The sequence below is a fragment of the Lucilia cuprina genome, chromosome 4 (genome assembly GCF_022045245.1).
Source record: "Lucilia cuprina isolate Lc7/37 chromosome 4, ASM2204524v1, whole genome shotgun sequence".
In the NCBI taxonomy this organism is placed as follows: domain Eukaryota; kingdom Metazoa; phylum Arthropoda; class Insecta; order Diptera; family Calliphoridae; genus Lucilia; species Lucilia cuprina.
In genome coordinates this window covers 47,743,843-47,757,732 of record NC_060952.1, presented here as the reverse complement: position 1 = coordinate 47,757,732, position 13,890 = coordinate 47,743,843, and positions in this window count along the sequence as shown.

The window sequence follows — 13,890 nt, the reverse complement described above, 5'->3', positions numbered from 1 at the left end:
ATAAAGTATCTCCGTAATTCATCATTGCCAACTTAAAAAATTTGCGTTTTGTTTTTATCTACCATTTATGGTAAAGGATACAGACAAAACGATGTCATGGAAATTAGTATGCAAGTCAAATAACAGATTTAGGACACAAAGTGCAAAAAAGAACACGAAACAAATAAAAACTTTCATCTAATGTTGGCTATTTACAAATATAATAAAAGAAGATGTAACATTAATAAACGAAGTTGCTTAAAATATTAAAATTATAGAATTATTAATAAGAATTTAAAATATTTTCTAATAAAATTTAAAGACTTCTTAAAGAATTTGTATAATTTAATAATGTGAAATATCGCTTTTAGTAGCATAATTGCCTTTTTTATAAACTAACCAACAATCACTTAATGAACTCACTCAAAGATTAGTCTTCATACTTGTCCATAGTCTAGTATAAAGGCTAAAGGTGAATAGACTTATCCGTAGACTAATTAGTGTACTTATTAGAATAGTACACTAATTAGTCTAATTATTGTTTTGTCTCAGAGTTAGTGAATAGACACAAATTTCAAAATTTATTTCGTAGTTTTGATTCTAAATAAGTGCTCTTTAAGATAGACATATAAATTTTCCGATACAATATAACCATATAACCTGGTTCATATTTGGAAATTTTGTTAAGAAACTTTTGATTTTGTGTGTGAGAGAAAAGGGATATTTCTTCTCTTTCTCTCTCACACACAAAAATCAAAAGTTTCCTGTGTGAACCATGTCTACTGTGCGTATACTTAATTAAATATTAATAGCTATAATAAAAATATTTATCATACGCTACCCTTAACCTGTTTTGTCATATTACTTAAAACGAAAAACTTTTTATCCTCTCTATAATTATCGAGTCTTGCATATTTTATAATTTAATTCTTATTATGTCTTCCACTTAATGATTTAAACATTAAAAAACACCTTTAACCATGGACTATTTCGTATACTAGCCGATATCTTAATGCATATACTAGCCCATAGACCAGTTATTATACTAAACAATAGAATTGTTAATAAACCAATTCATAAATCTATAACTAGAATACCCTATATACAATCGAGGAATTAGTCACTAATTAAGTTTTAGACCTGTCAAACATACTAGCTCACAGACTTACAGCTAGAATAGCCATAAACTAGCTAATAGACTGTACTAGTAAGTAAACTTGAATGTTGCCTATCAACCGACTAGTACATTAAGTTGTTAAAAACACTAAATTGCCCAACAAGTTTGTATATATCAGAAAAACACCCAAAATACTGGTGAAAATGGCCTATAGACTCAACCAAAAAGTAGACAGTACACTTAGCTACAGAATAGGAATTGGGAATGAATACAAATTCCAAAAAATAATTTAGTACTTTTGATCCTAAGAAAGTAATTTTTTCATATAGAAATTAAAATATTTTCCAATATATCGGTCTACAGTATAACTATACTTAGTCCCGTCAACTCCTCCTCTAGTTATCGTTTAACCGAAAGTTATTCTGCCGATTAAAATATCTTTTGTATGAAACTGTTAATTTTCATATTAGACATTGTGTTATTGGGGGTTAATGAAATATTTATCAATACGCTACATATGCCCATCGTATTCTATATCTTAAAGTAAAAATAAAAAAACATAAAAATTTGCATTTCTCACAATTATTGTCAATTATTGCATATTTCATAATTTAGTCTTATTATTTCTTCCACTTAATGGTTTTAAACATTAAACACACCTTTTTAGTCATGGACTATTCTGAAGACTATTCCGTATACCAGCCGATAGCATAGCATATTAGTTAATAGAATACTTAGTTAATTAACTACTTACTAAAATAGCCAATAAGTCAATCAAGAAACTATTCACTACTCAAATTAATAATATAGTCCAAACTATACTGCTGTCTGTCAACAGACAACTTTTTTACGTTTTCTACAAATGTACCATATGTTGCGTATACTTAATAAATATTTATTTACACAATAAAAATATTTATCATACGCTACCATTATCAATTCTTTCCTATTATTTAAAACAAAATAACAAAAAAAACTAGTTTTTCTCTCTATTATTATCAACTATTGCATATTTAATAATTTAGTTTTTTTCTTTCTTCCACATAATGATTTAAACATTTTAAAACACCTTTAATCATCACACTATCTCTTGTTATCTATATATATAAAATTCTAACGTTACTGACTGACTGACTGACTGACTGACTGATTGACTGATTCATCATCGCACAGCCTAAACGGTTAAAGCTAAAGAGCTGAAATTTGGACAGGGGGTTGGTTCCCCACCAAATAGATCCACTAAGACGGGATTTTTGGAAATTCGAATGTTTAGGGGGTAAAAAAGGGTAAAAACGGGTAAAATCGGTAACCTCATATCTCCTAAACTAGAAAAGATACAAAAATAGTTTAAAGCTTATCGTCGTTCATTTAAAAAATAAGCGGACAGGTGTCTGGTACTTTTTTCAATTTCGGCCCCTTTAGGGAATAAACGGGTAAAAACTGTATTTTGGTACTTTTTTTGCACCCATGTATCTTTTAAACCAGTGAACATTCAAACAATATTTTTGACTCCTTCATAACTTGACGAAAAAATAAAAATATAAATTTAGTACTTTTTGGTTATTCGGATGTTTAAGGGGTGAAAATTGTACCTATTTTTGGTACTTTTTTCATAAAACATTTGATTTTGGTTTATTAACTTATACATATATTTTTCGTTCGGGCTCCCACTACGATGTTGCAACATTTTGGAATAGAATTTTTATTTCGTTAATGAAATTAAGCATGTAGAGCCCGGAGTAAATGAGAATCTATACAAGGGAACTTTTTGGTACTTTTTCGTTCTTCAAAAGGTACTTTTTGAATTTCCTATAATATTGAACCTAGAATATGGAATTAAGTATGTAGAGCCCGGAGTAAATGAGAATCTATAAAAGGGGACTTTTTGGTACTTCTTCGTTCTTCAAAAGGTACTTTTTTAATTTCCTATAATATTGAACCTAGAAACATGAAATTAAGTATGTAGAGGATGGATTAAGTGAGAACCTATAAAAGGGGACTTTTGGTACTTTTTCGTTCTTCAAAAGGTACTTTTTGGATTTTTGTATAATATTGAACCTAGAAACATGAAATTAAGCATGTAGAGCCCAGAGTAAATAAGAATCTATAAAAGGAGACTTTTTGGTACTGTTTCGTTCTACAAAAGATACTTTTTGAGTTTTCTATAAAATTTAACCTAGAAACATGAAACTAAGCATGTAGACCCGGAGTAAATGAGAATCTATAAAAGGGGACTTTTCGTTCATCAAAAGGTACTTTTTGTATTTTTTATAATATTGAACCTAGAAAAATGAAATGAAGTATGTAGAGCCTGGATTAAGTAAGAACATATAAAAGGGGGCTTTTTGAAACCTTTTCGTTCTTCAAAAGGTACTTTTTGGATTTTTGTATAATATTGAAGCTAGAAACGTGAAATTAAGCATGTAGAGCCCGGATTAAGTGAGGACCTATAAAAGGGGACTTTTTGGTACTTTTCCGTTCTTTAAAAGCTACATTTTGAATTTTCTATAATATTGAACCTAGAAATATGAAATTAAGCGTTTAGAGCCTGGATTAAGTGAGAAACTATAAAAGGGCACTATTTGGTACTTTTTCGGTCTTCAAAAGGTACTTTTTGTGTTTTTTATAATATTGATCCTAGAAACATGAAATTAAGCATGTAGAGCACGTAGAAAATGAGAATCTGTAAAAGCGGACTTTTTGGTACTTTTTCGTTCCACAAAAGGCACTTTTTGAGTTTTCTATAAAATTTAACCTAGAAAAATGAAATTAAGCATGTAGAGGATGGATTAAGTGAGAACCTATAAAAGGGTACTTTTGGTACTTTTTCGTTCTTCAAAAGGTACTTTTTGGATTTTTATATAATATTGAACCTAGAAACATGAAATTAAGCATGTAGAGCCCAGAGTAAATAAGAATCTATAAAAGGAGACTTTTTGGTACTGTTTCGTTCTACAAAAGATACTTTTTGAGTTTTCTATAAAATTTAACCTAGAAACATGAAACTAAGCATGTAGACCCGGAGTAAATGAGAATCTATAAAAGGGGACTTTTCGTTCATCAAAAGGTACTTTTTGTATTTTTTATAATATTGAACCTAGAAAAATGAAATGAAGTATGTAGAGCCTGGATTAAGTGAGAACATATAAAAGGGGACTTTTTGAAACCTTTTCGTTCTTCAAAAGGTACTTTTTGGATTTTTGTATAATATTGAAGCTAGAAACGTGAAATTAAGCATGTAGAGCCCGGATTAAGTGTGGACCTATAAAAGGGGACTTTTTGGTACTTTTCCTTTCTTTAAAAGCTACATTTTGAATTTTCTATAATATTGAACCTAGAAATATGAAATTAAGCGTTTAGAGCCTGGATTAAGTGAGAAACTATAAAAGGGCACTATTTGGTACTTTTTCGGTCTTCAAAAGGTACTTTTTGTGTTTTTTATAATATTGATCCTAGAAACATGAAATTAAGCATGTAGAGCACGTAGAAAATGAGAATCTGTAAAAGCGGACTTTTTGGTACTTTCTCGTTCCACAAAAGGCACTTTTTGAGTTTTCTATAAAATTTAACCTAGAAAAATGAAATTAAGCATGTAGAGGATGGATTAAGTGAGAACCTATAAAAAGGTACTTTTGGTACTTTTTCGTTCTTCAAAAGGTACTTTTTGGATTTTTGTATAATATTACAGCTAGAAACATGAAATTAAGCATGTAGAGCCCGGAGTAAATGAGAATATATAAAAGGAGACTTTTTGGTACTGTTTCGTTCTACAAAAGGTACTTTTTATGAGAATCTATAAAAGGGGACTTTTTGGTATTTTTTCGTTCTTCAAAAGGTACTTTTTGAATTTCCTATAATAATGAACCTAGAAACATGAAATTAAGTATGTAGAGGATGGATTAAGTGAGAACCTATAAAAGGGGACTTTTGGTACTTTTTCGTTCTTCAAAAGGTACTTTTTGGATTTTTGTATAATATTGAACCTAGGAACGTGAAATTAAGCATGTAGATCCCGGATTAAGTGAGGACCTATAAAAGGGGACTTTTTGGTTTTTTTCAGTTTTTTAAAAGGTACATTTTGAATTTTCTATAATATTGAACCTAGAAACATGAAATTAAGCGTTTAGAGCCTGGATTAAGTGAGAACCTATAAAGGGTACTTTTTCGTTCTTTACAACTTTTATTATTACTGATTTCCTTCCGGTTGATGAATGTAGGATGTACCAGTTTTTGGTGCTTTACTTTTTCACAATTTAGTAAAACAAATATTGCGTGCTATTTGTTACACATTTATTTAAAAAAAATTGTATAATTAAGTTAACCAGTCAGTGAGGATATCACACAGACTGTGTGGACTTTAACAAAAACCTTTAGAACTAACCATTTCAAATATAAAGCCTCATTTAGAAATTTTAGTTTTTTATCAATAAATGGCTTAAATATTTTGGAATTATGGTAATATTCAACATAAAAGTTTCTTTACAAAAAATAAAAATTTAAGAATATTATATTTTCCGCGCCTAATTTGAGCATTTAGTATAACTTTCTTTAATCTATATTTTATTGTTTTTTTTTTTTGTTTTCTTTCTTTTAAGACATGTAATATTTCTCTTTCGTTTTTTTCTTTTTTTTTTAGAAATCTTTTGCCCTAAAATGTATTGTTTAAGACTAAACACTCAACATACAGCACAACACTCTCTAAGGACACAATATGTTGTCGACAGTAACACAACTTATAATAACTTAAAAATAATTATTTTAAAATATTCTAGTAATTCTTCTTTGATATCCACTAAGTTATTTATATGTTAAATTTTTTATATCGCCTGATGGCTTAGACCTCAATAAACTTTCTTATTTTTTTCTTTTTTGGATACCTTAATTTACTTTTCTGTATGTGCCTGACTTTGTTTTTTGGATTGAAAACCCCTTCTGCCTCAACTTCAAAAGGATGTCAATAATATTGAAATAATAATGAAGTTTATACATATATGACTTACCTTGCTATTTCTCCTGTGATATCTTGCACGTTCATCACCAGTTTTGAGAATAGCCAGCTATACGGAAAACACATAAATTAGAATACGTATAAATTGGGTTTCTGTTTTTTTTTCTTTTTTTTTTATACAAAAACTTACGTTTTAATTGGTTTTTTATGCTTGTTTTATAGTTTATAGTTTTCACACTTCACTAGCCCTTTATTATTAGGCTTATTGCTGGTGGTAATTTAAATCTTTGCTTTATTTATTTTAAAAATTTCTTAAAGCTTTTTTTAAAGTATTATTTTCTATAATTTTATGTTTTCTCTTAGGCACTTATCTATGACTTCTAAGCTTGTTTTTCTGCTTGTTCTGCTTTTTATATCATTGACAGCTTATATACTGTCAAGATTTTTACCGGGAATATTTCCCGCAGATTTTTATTTATTTTTCATGTATATAATGTATAATACTTTTTCCCGCTTACATAATTTTGCTATGTCAGACTAATAATCTACTGGTTTGTATTTTTGTGGTCCCTTAACTACCTTTCCCGCGGATAATAACGTATTCTATTTAAATTAACAAGATATAATATAAAAAAATTGTTTAAGTGCAACAACATTACTTAATCATTGGCGGTATCTCCTTGTCCAAGCTCGATTCCACCCAATTTTATAAATTGTTTCCCTAGATCCTCCCTCTACAATACCAGGCGTTCAGCAAATTTAGCATCATACACGGTTTCATTCATTCTTAACTATTTTTAAAATTTATTTTTTAAAATTAGTTATATAGAATGAAAATAGCGACCCTGTCTTTGTTTTTTTACTATAATGCTTTGCCACTATTATGTTTACTAAACACACCTTTTATACCAATTCTACTCGAACAGCTGTGATTTTCCTCCACATGTTGTAAATCTCAATGGATGAAGGTAAGTACATTACAAATTTTGATAATATTTCTATTTTTTTATTATTTTCAGGGATCAAGGAAACATCTTGGAGTATTATGGGTAAATATGTATCGTTCCAGTTCTTTTGTGCCTATTTATTAATATATTTTTCTATTTTTTTCAGGATACAATGTCAACAAAAAAATTGTAAACAAAAAATAAATCCATTCGTAAATAGTAGCCCATCCCATTAAACGTAAATCCACCGGGATTGGGAAGGAGTGGTGGCTCCAACTACAAGTATTTTTCCCATCCCTATAAAGATAAAAAAAATCCACCGGGATTTGGCTGGAGTGGTGGCTCCAACTACAATTAGTAGCCAATCCCTATAAAAATATAAAAAAAATCCACCGGGATTTGGCTGGAGTGGTGGCTCCAACTACAATTAGTAGCCAATCCCTATAATAAAGAAATTTTGGGAAAAATAATGTGAGGCATTAGTTGGCCTCGTCCCAAATCAACATTCCCTGGTACCCCCACGCAAATTTTTTTTTTTTGACCAGTGGCGTAGTTGGGGGTGGCATAGGGTACTTCCTACGTTTCTACAACTGGCACGCAACAGGATGCAGCTTTTTCTGGTGCATAACCCTTCTTAACCTAATTATTTACTTTATAAATTTTTTGTCAATTTCCTATCCTTTAAAAATGTAAAAATTCTTATTCGGAAAATGAAAGGTCCGCTATACTAAAAAAGTTTGCACGCAAATCTCAAAAGATTTAAAATAAATTTATTTAATAAATAATTTGTTTCACTTTCATTTGTTCCAGAAGTTATAAAAAATTATCTTATTTTGTAAGTTTATCGAAAAATCGCCAAATTAGCCATACACAAACTTAATGTTTTTAACAGGGTACACTAAACAGGTATATGCATCACTACAACAACAAAAAAACAACATGTATTTTGTTTTTGTAATTGTATGAGCTCAATGTCAAAATAAATTAAAATATTTTTTGATGTTTGTCTTTTAAAAAAATTCTTAATTTTATTTCAAAAAACATGCAGTGATTTTAAATGGAATTTTAAGGGATATGCATGTTTATATACTTATATTAAGGTGGATGCTATTGGTAAATGTTACAGAGGAATTGGCAGAGGACCTGACAAAAGCAAGATTTTGGAATAACCTGATTTGTGCCACGAAATTTGTATCTTTAGCTACAAAAGTTTGGCAAACGAAAGTGGGCGAAAACGGGCGCAATACTAAAGATTGTTGATATCTGAATTGGCCTGATTTGTGCCAATAAAGTTGTGTTGTGGCTTACAAAGTGTGGCTAAAGACAACAGCCTTCTCAACGTGCGCAATACGGGGGATAGTTGATATCTGGAATGACCTGATTTGTGCCATTAAAGTTCTATTCTAAACGGATGAAGTTTGGCTAAAGACAGCGGACCTCAGAAAGGGCGCAATGCGGAAGATGGTTGAAATGTATTTTTTGTGCAAACAATATTATTTTTTTACAAACTAAACATTTAAAATTTTTTATTATTAAAATTTTATTTTGTTTCAAATAAACAAAAACATATTTTGACAGAGAAGGTATGCAAATAAGAAAACAAAAAAATTATCAGCTGTTCGATTGCATATACCTGTTTAGTGTACACTGGTTTTTAATAAAACTCACAAAAACAGCTGTTACGGTTTGCTGTTTTTTTGATAGGTTGTTTTCTTAACGGGTATGTCGAAGTCGACCGTTTTGTTCCAAAAAAGTCGATAACTCGACTATCGTCTGTGAAAACGTCGAAAGTCAACTTTGTTAATAAAAGTCGAAAAAGTCGGAGAAGTCGAAAACTCAAAAAATTGTAGAAACAAGTCAAAAATAATTGAAAATTTTAAAAATGTTGAAAAAAGTCAAAAACTCTAAAATAGTCGGAAAAACTCGAAAAAAGTTAAAAAATAGTCGGAAAAAAGTCGAAAAGTCGGAAAAAGACGACTATTTATAAAATACCTATAGTCTAAAAGTCGTCTTTTAATTAAATGAAAAAAGTCGAAAAATCGACTTTTCATAAAATGCAAAAAGTCGAAAAGTCAAGTTTTAACTAAATGAAAAAAGTCGAAAAGTCGACTTTTCGTTTCAACCAAAGTATAACAAGTAGTCCGACTCTTTGACAGCAGTACCTAACTCTAAGCATGTCTTAGTGAAAAAGTACCTAAATCTAAATATGTGTTAGTAACAAAAATGTATATGTATTGGTGCATTCTAAACACACAGAGTTTTATAAAAAAGTTACAATTTTAAATTGTTCGAATTTTCAATACCAAAAATTGAAACTCTGTTTGTAAAATAAAATTCAACAACAACAAAAATGAAATGTCAATAAATTAACAAAAAAATTTTTTCCAGTTCATGAAAATTAAACAAAATTTTAAATTAAAAGTTCTTTAAAATTATTTTAAAAAATTGCAGTTTTTTTGGATAACTGCAATTTACTATCCTTAAAAGTGGCCAAAAAAGTAAGTTAAACATTTGAGTGTTTTGACAAGTTTTAATTTCTCACAAGAGAGTCGAATTCACACGGTACTCGTAGATGTGAGAGAGTAATTTCTTATATGTGAGAGTCGGAATACTTGTTATACTTTGGTTTCAACTATATAACCCTACTTTCTACATATTATGAAAAATCGATTTATTAACTTTTTACCCTATTAAAAGTCGACTTTTAGTATTTTATAAATACTAAAATGAAACAAAATATTTATTAAATAAATTTATTTTAAATCTTTTGAGATTTGCGTTCAAACTTTTTTAGTATAGCGGACATTTCATTTTCCGAATAAGAATTTTTACCACAAAAAATTTACATTTTTAAAGGATAGAAAATTGACAAAGAATTTATAAAGTAATTAGGTTAAGAAGGGTTATGCACCAGAAAAAGCTGCATCCCCGCTGGGAAACCGTAAGATCCATTGAGATTCCCTTCATGGAGAGTAAAGATCTTAAGATAAGGAAACAAAAAACTAGAATAAAAACAAGAAAGGTAATAAGTAGAGAGGAGAGATGAATGGAAACAGGCCGATTCTCAAGGGGTTTTCCACCCAGAAGATTTACCAGTCAATTCTCTAAAGAAGTAAGGGAAAATTAGTCTCCTTATAAAACCTAGTCGAAAAAATGAATAATTCCCTTGATAAAACCTAGTAAACTATTTCTCCTCATCCTCGTATATTACTGTCCCATTTGCTGACAAAGGCCCTAATTGAGCAATCCCCTATTAGCATTCTTATCTGAATCCTTAGACAGTGTCTATCCAGTCCAATAAGTATCATATCAAGTGTTGGTCGTAAGGCCATTAAAATTTTGTTATTCAATGTACTAGTTCAGGACTGGTTTATGATGTCACGGATTCTTTTAAGTGCTAACATATAATAGTTACAAATGGATGGTTTTACAATCCTTCCCCTGTCATCTACATATCGAACCTAATTTAGATAGTTCGTTCGCTACCAATTACGGCCATAATAACATTTTTTGTAACAAAAGTACACACCCTAGAACGATGAAATCCGGAAAAAATGTTTGCCATCCAATTTTTGCACTTCCAACTTAAGGTTCTATATAGGTTTTTATCGTGCACAAGATCGTACGAAAGCACTTATATATCATTTTATATATACGGCTATAGTAAATTTTTTTGTAAAAAAAGTTTGTTATTGTAGTACACACCCTAGAACGATGAAATCCGGAAAAAATGTATGCCATCCGATTTCTACACTTCCAACTTAAAGTTCTATATAGGTTTTTATCGTGCACAAGATCGTCCGATAGCAGTTATATATCATTTTATATATACGGCCATAATAACATTTTTTGTAAAAAAAAGTTTGTTGTTGTAGTACACACCTTAGAACGATGAAATCCGGAAAAAATGTATGCCATCCGATTTCTACACTTCCAACTTAAAGTTCTATATAGGTTTTTATCGTGCACAAGATCGTCCAGTATCATTTATATATCATTTTCTATATATGACCATAGTAACATTTTTAGAATGTTTTTTATTAAAAGGCATTCTGTAACGATATAATCCCAAATATATTTATATTTTATCAGATTTGTTCCTTTCCACATTTATATACATATTGTATTTGATCAAAAATATTTTTTTATGTAAATCATGAAAATCAATTTTTTAAATTTTTTTCCACGTTTACATTTTCAATATGTGTTTATAGATTGAAAATGTAAATAATGAAAACGAGTTTTTGCGTCTTTTCCACGTGCAGAAACTCATATTTGTAAACAAAAATAACTCACCACGCCAAAAAAAATGTTTATTTTGATAAAACAGCTGTTACGGTTTGTTTTATTTTCGTCGGGTTGTTTTCTTTATGTGCGTGATTTTTCGGACCTTTGTCGACTTTTCAACTATTTATTACATTTTTCGAGTATATTTGAGTTTTTCGACTATTTTAGAGTTTTTTATTTTTTCTAAAAATTTTTGTTCTGGGGACAATATTTGGCGGAAAGTACTGAGTTCAACCTCAGTCTGTGACAACTTTTTACATATTTCTATAAATATTTTATTAATACCTCTACTAACAAACAAATAATATTGTCTTTTGGAACATCTTAAACAAAAATAAGTACTTTTTCTAGCAGAATTGTAAGAACTTTACTCGATGATTTCTAAATTTTTGACTTTTATCAACTTTTCGAATTTTTCCGACATTTCGATTTTTTACAACCTTTTGAATATTTCGACTTTTCCTGACTTGTTTCTACTTCTTTTGACTTTTTCCGATATTTGGACTTTTTTCATAGACGATAGTCGAGTTATCGACTTTTTTGAAACAAAATAGTCGAGGAGTCACCTTTGACATCTAAAATCAGATTGTGAAACTTGTGCATTAAGAGATATATAAACTACAACTAAACAAGTAAGAGTGCTATATTCGGCTGTGCCGAATCTTATATACCCTTCACCATAGTGTATTTTAAACATCTTTTATAAATCTTAAATTAAAGGCATCTAAACCAACAGACATCTAAACATACATAACGAAAAACACAGAAAAACAAAAATAACAACAACAGCATCCAAACCAAGGGTGCCCAAGCCCTATGCGCTTGGTACTCTTTTGTTTTTGTAAATGCGTTCAGCTATAGACAGTGTGTTTTCTATACACTTATATGCGCTTAACCTTAGCAATACGTTGTTGTTGTTCTTAACAGTATACAAGCAAGAGTAAAACACCAACACTTTCGTATTCCTTGCTGGTAAACATTGACGAGACGTAGATTTTGTTTTTGTTTATCGTAAAAAAAATTGTTTTAAAAAGCACTTGGAAAAAAATTGTGTTAGTTTTAAATTTCAAACTTACATTATTCGCATATAAAATTATTGTACAATAACTCACAATCTACTCTCATATAATTGAAAACGTTTTAAATACTTTTTTCTATTCATTAAAAAATATATTTGCAAAACAAAAGGGAAAATTATTTTATTTTAACAAAAAATGCAAATCATATTTTTTTTCTGTGTATACTTTGTATGTTTGGATTCCAAACATACAAAAAAATACACAGCTGAATAAAACCAAATACATCTACACACACACACGTGTACATCTTTTTCTATATACAGTGTTGTTACTTTTATAACAATTTTTTGATGAAATTTTCAGAGGTTGTCTCGGATTTTTGCTCGTATCTCCGTTATTTTCCGACCGATTTTGCTGATTTTAAATAGCGATCTTCTCGAAAGCATGTCTAATAGAATTATTGAAGATTCGGATCTCGCCGATATCTGGGGTCCTCTAAAAACTGATTTCAACAGACAGACGGACGGACAGGATCCAGAATATATACACTTTATAGGGTCGGAAAATTATATTAAAGAAATTACAAACGGAATGACAAACTTATATATACCCTTCTCACGAAGGTGAAGGGTATAAAAACAAGTAAGAAATTATAGTCGGGCGAGGCCGACAATATAATACCCTAGAGATGTTACCAAAAGTAAAATGTGTTTAATTTTCATAAAAAAACATTTTAGTTAAATTTTCCCTTGCCTCAGATATACTTAAGCCATTTATTGTTGTATATAACTGTCAAATTTAAGTCATATGGGGTAAAGGTCATAAAGGCTAATATAGAACTTGGTTTTGCAGCCTTTTGTCGAGATATGAGTATATTCTATAATTATGAACTTATAAGCCCAATCGGCTTAGTCGGTATAGGACTAAAATTATTGTTCGTTACAAACATCAGTTCAAACTATATAAATCAGACGTCGGCGCTAGTATTGTTCTGACAACGAAGATTTTCGGCAAATTACATGTACACAAAACGATCGCATACGAACCTCTAAACAAGAGCATCAAAAATACAAATATTTTATTTAGTTGCTTGACAGCATTCAACAAAGCAGGTTGATGTCGCTTTGTTAAAGAAATTGCAAACACAACTTGAAAAAAGCAAAAACAACTTGCAAAAGCAAGAGCATAATTTACAAAAACAACGTACACTCTAAATAATTTTCTAGAATGCATAAAATGAAAGTAAATAAGTTAATCTTGTTTCATACTTTTTTTGTACATTTTAATTAGAAACGTTGTTTCTATGTAAAGAAATTATCATTCTTAAGTACATTGATTACATATTGTTTATAAATATTCGCATTTTACAGTAATGCAATTTAATCTTCAAAATTAAAAATAACCAAATATTTTTTTCAGTGCAATTTCAATGAAAATATGCCAATAGTGTGTGTAGTGGTGATTTTTTTATCTGCCTCTCTATCAGCCGGTATATGAGTTAGAATCTTAAAATTTTGCACAAATAATTTTAACATCCATGTAAACATTTTTGATGTTTTCCCCTCATGATGAACAAGAGGGGAGCGGCACCTC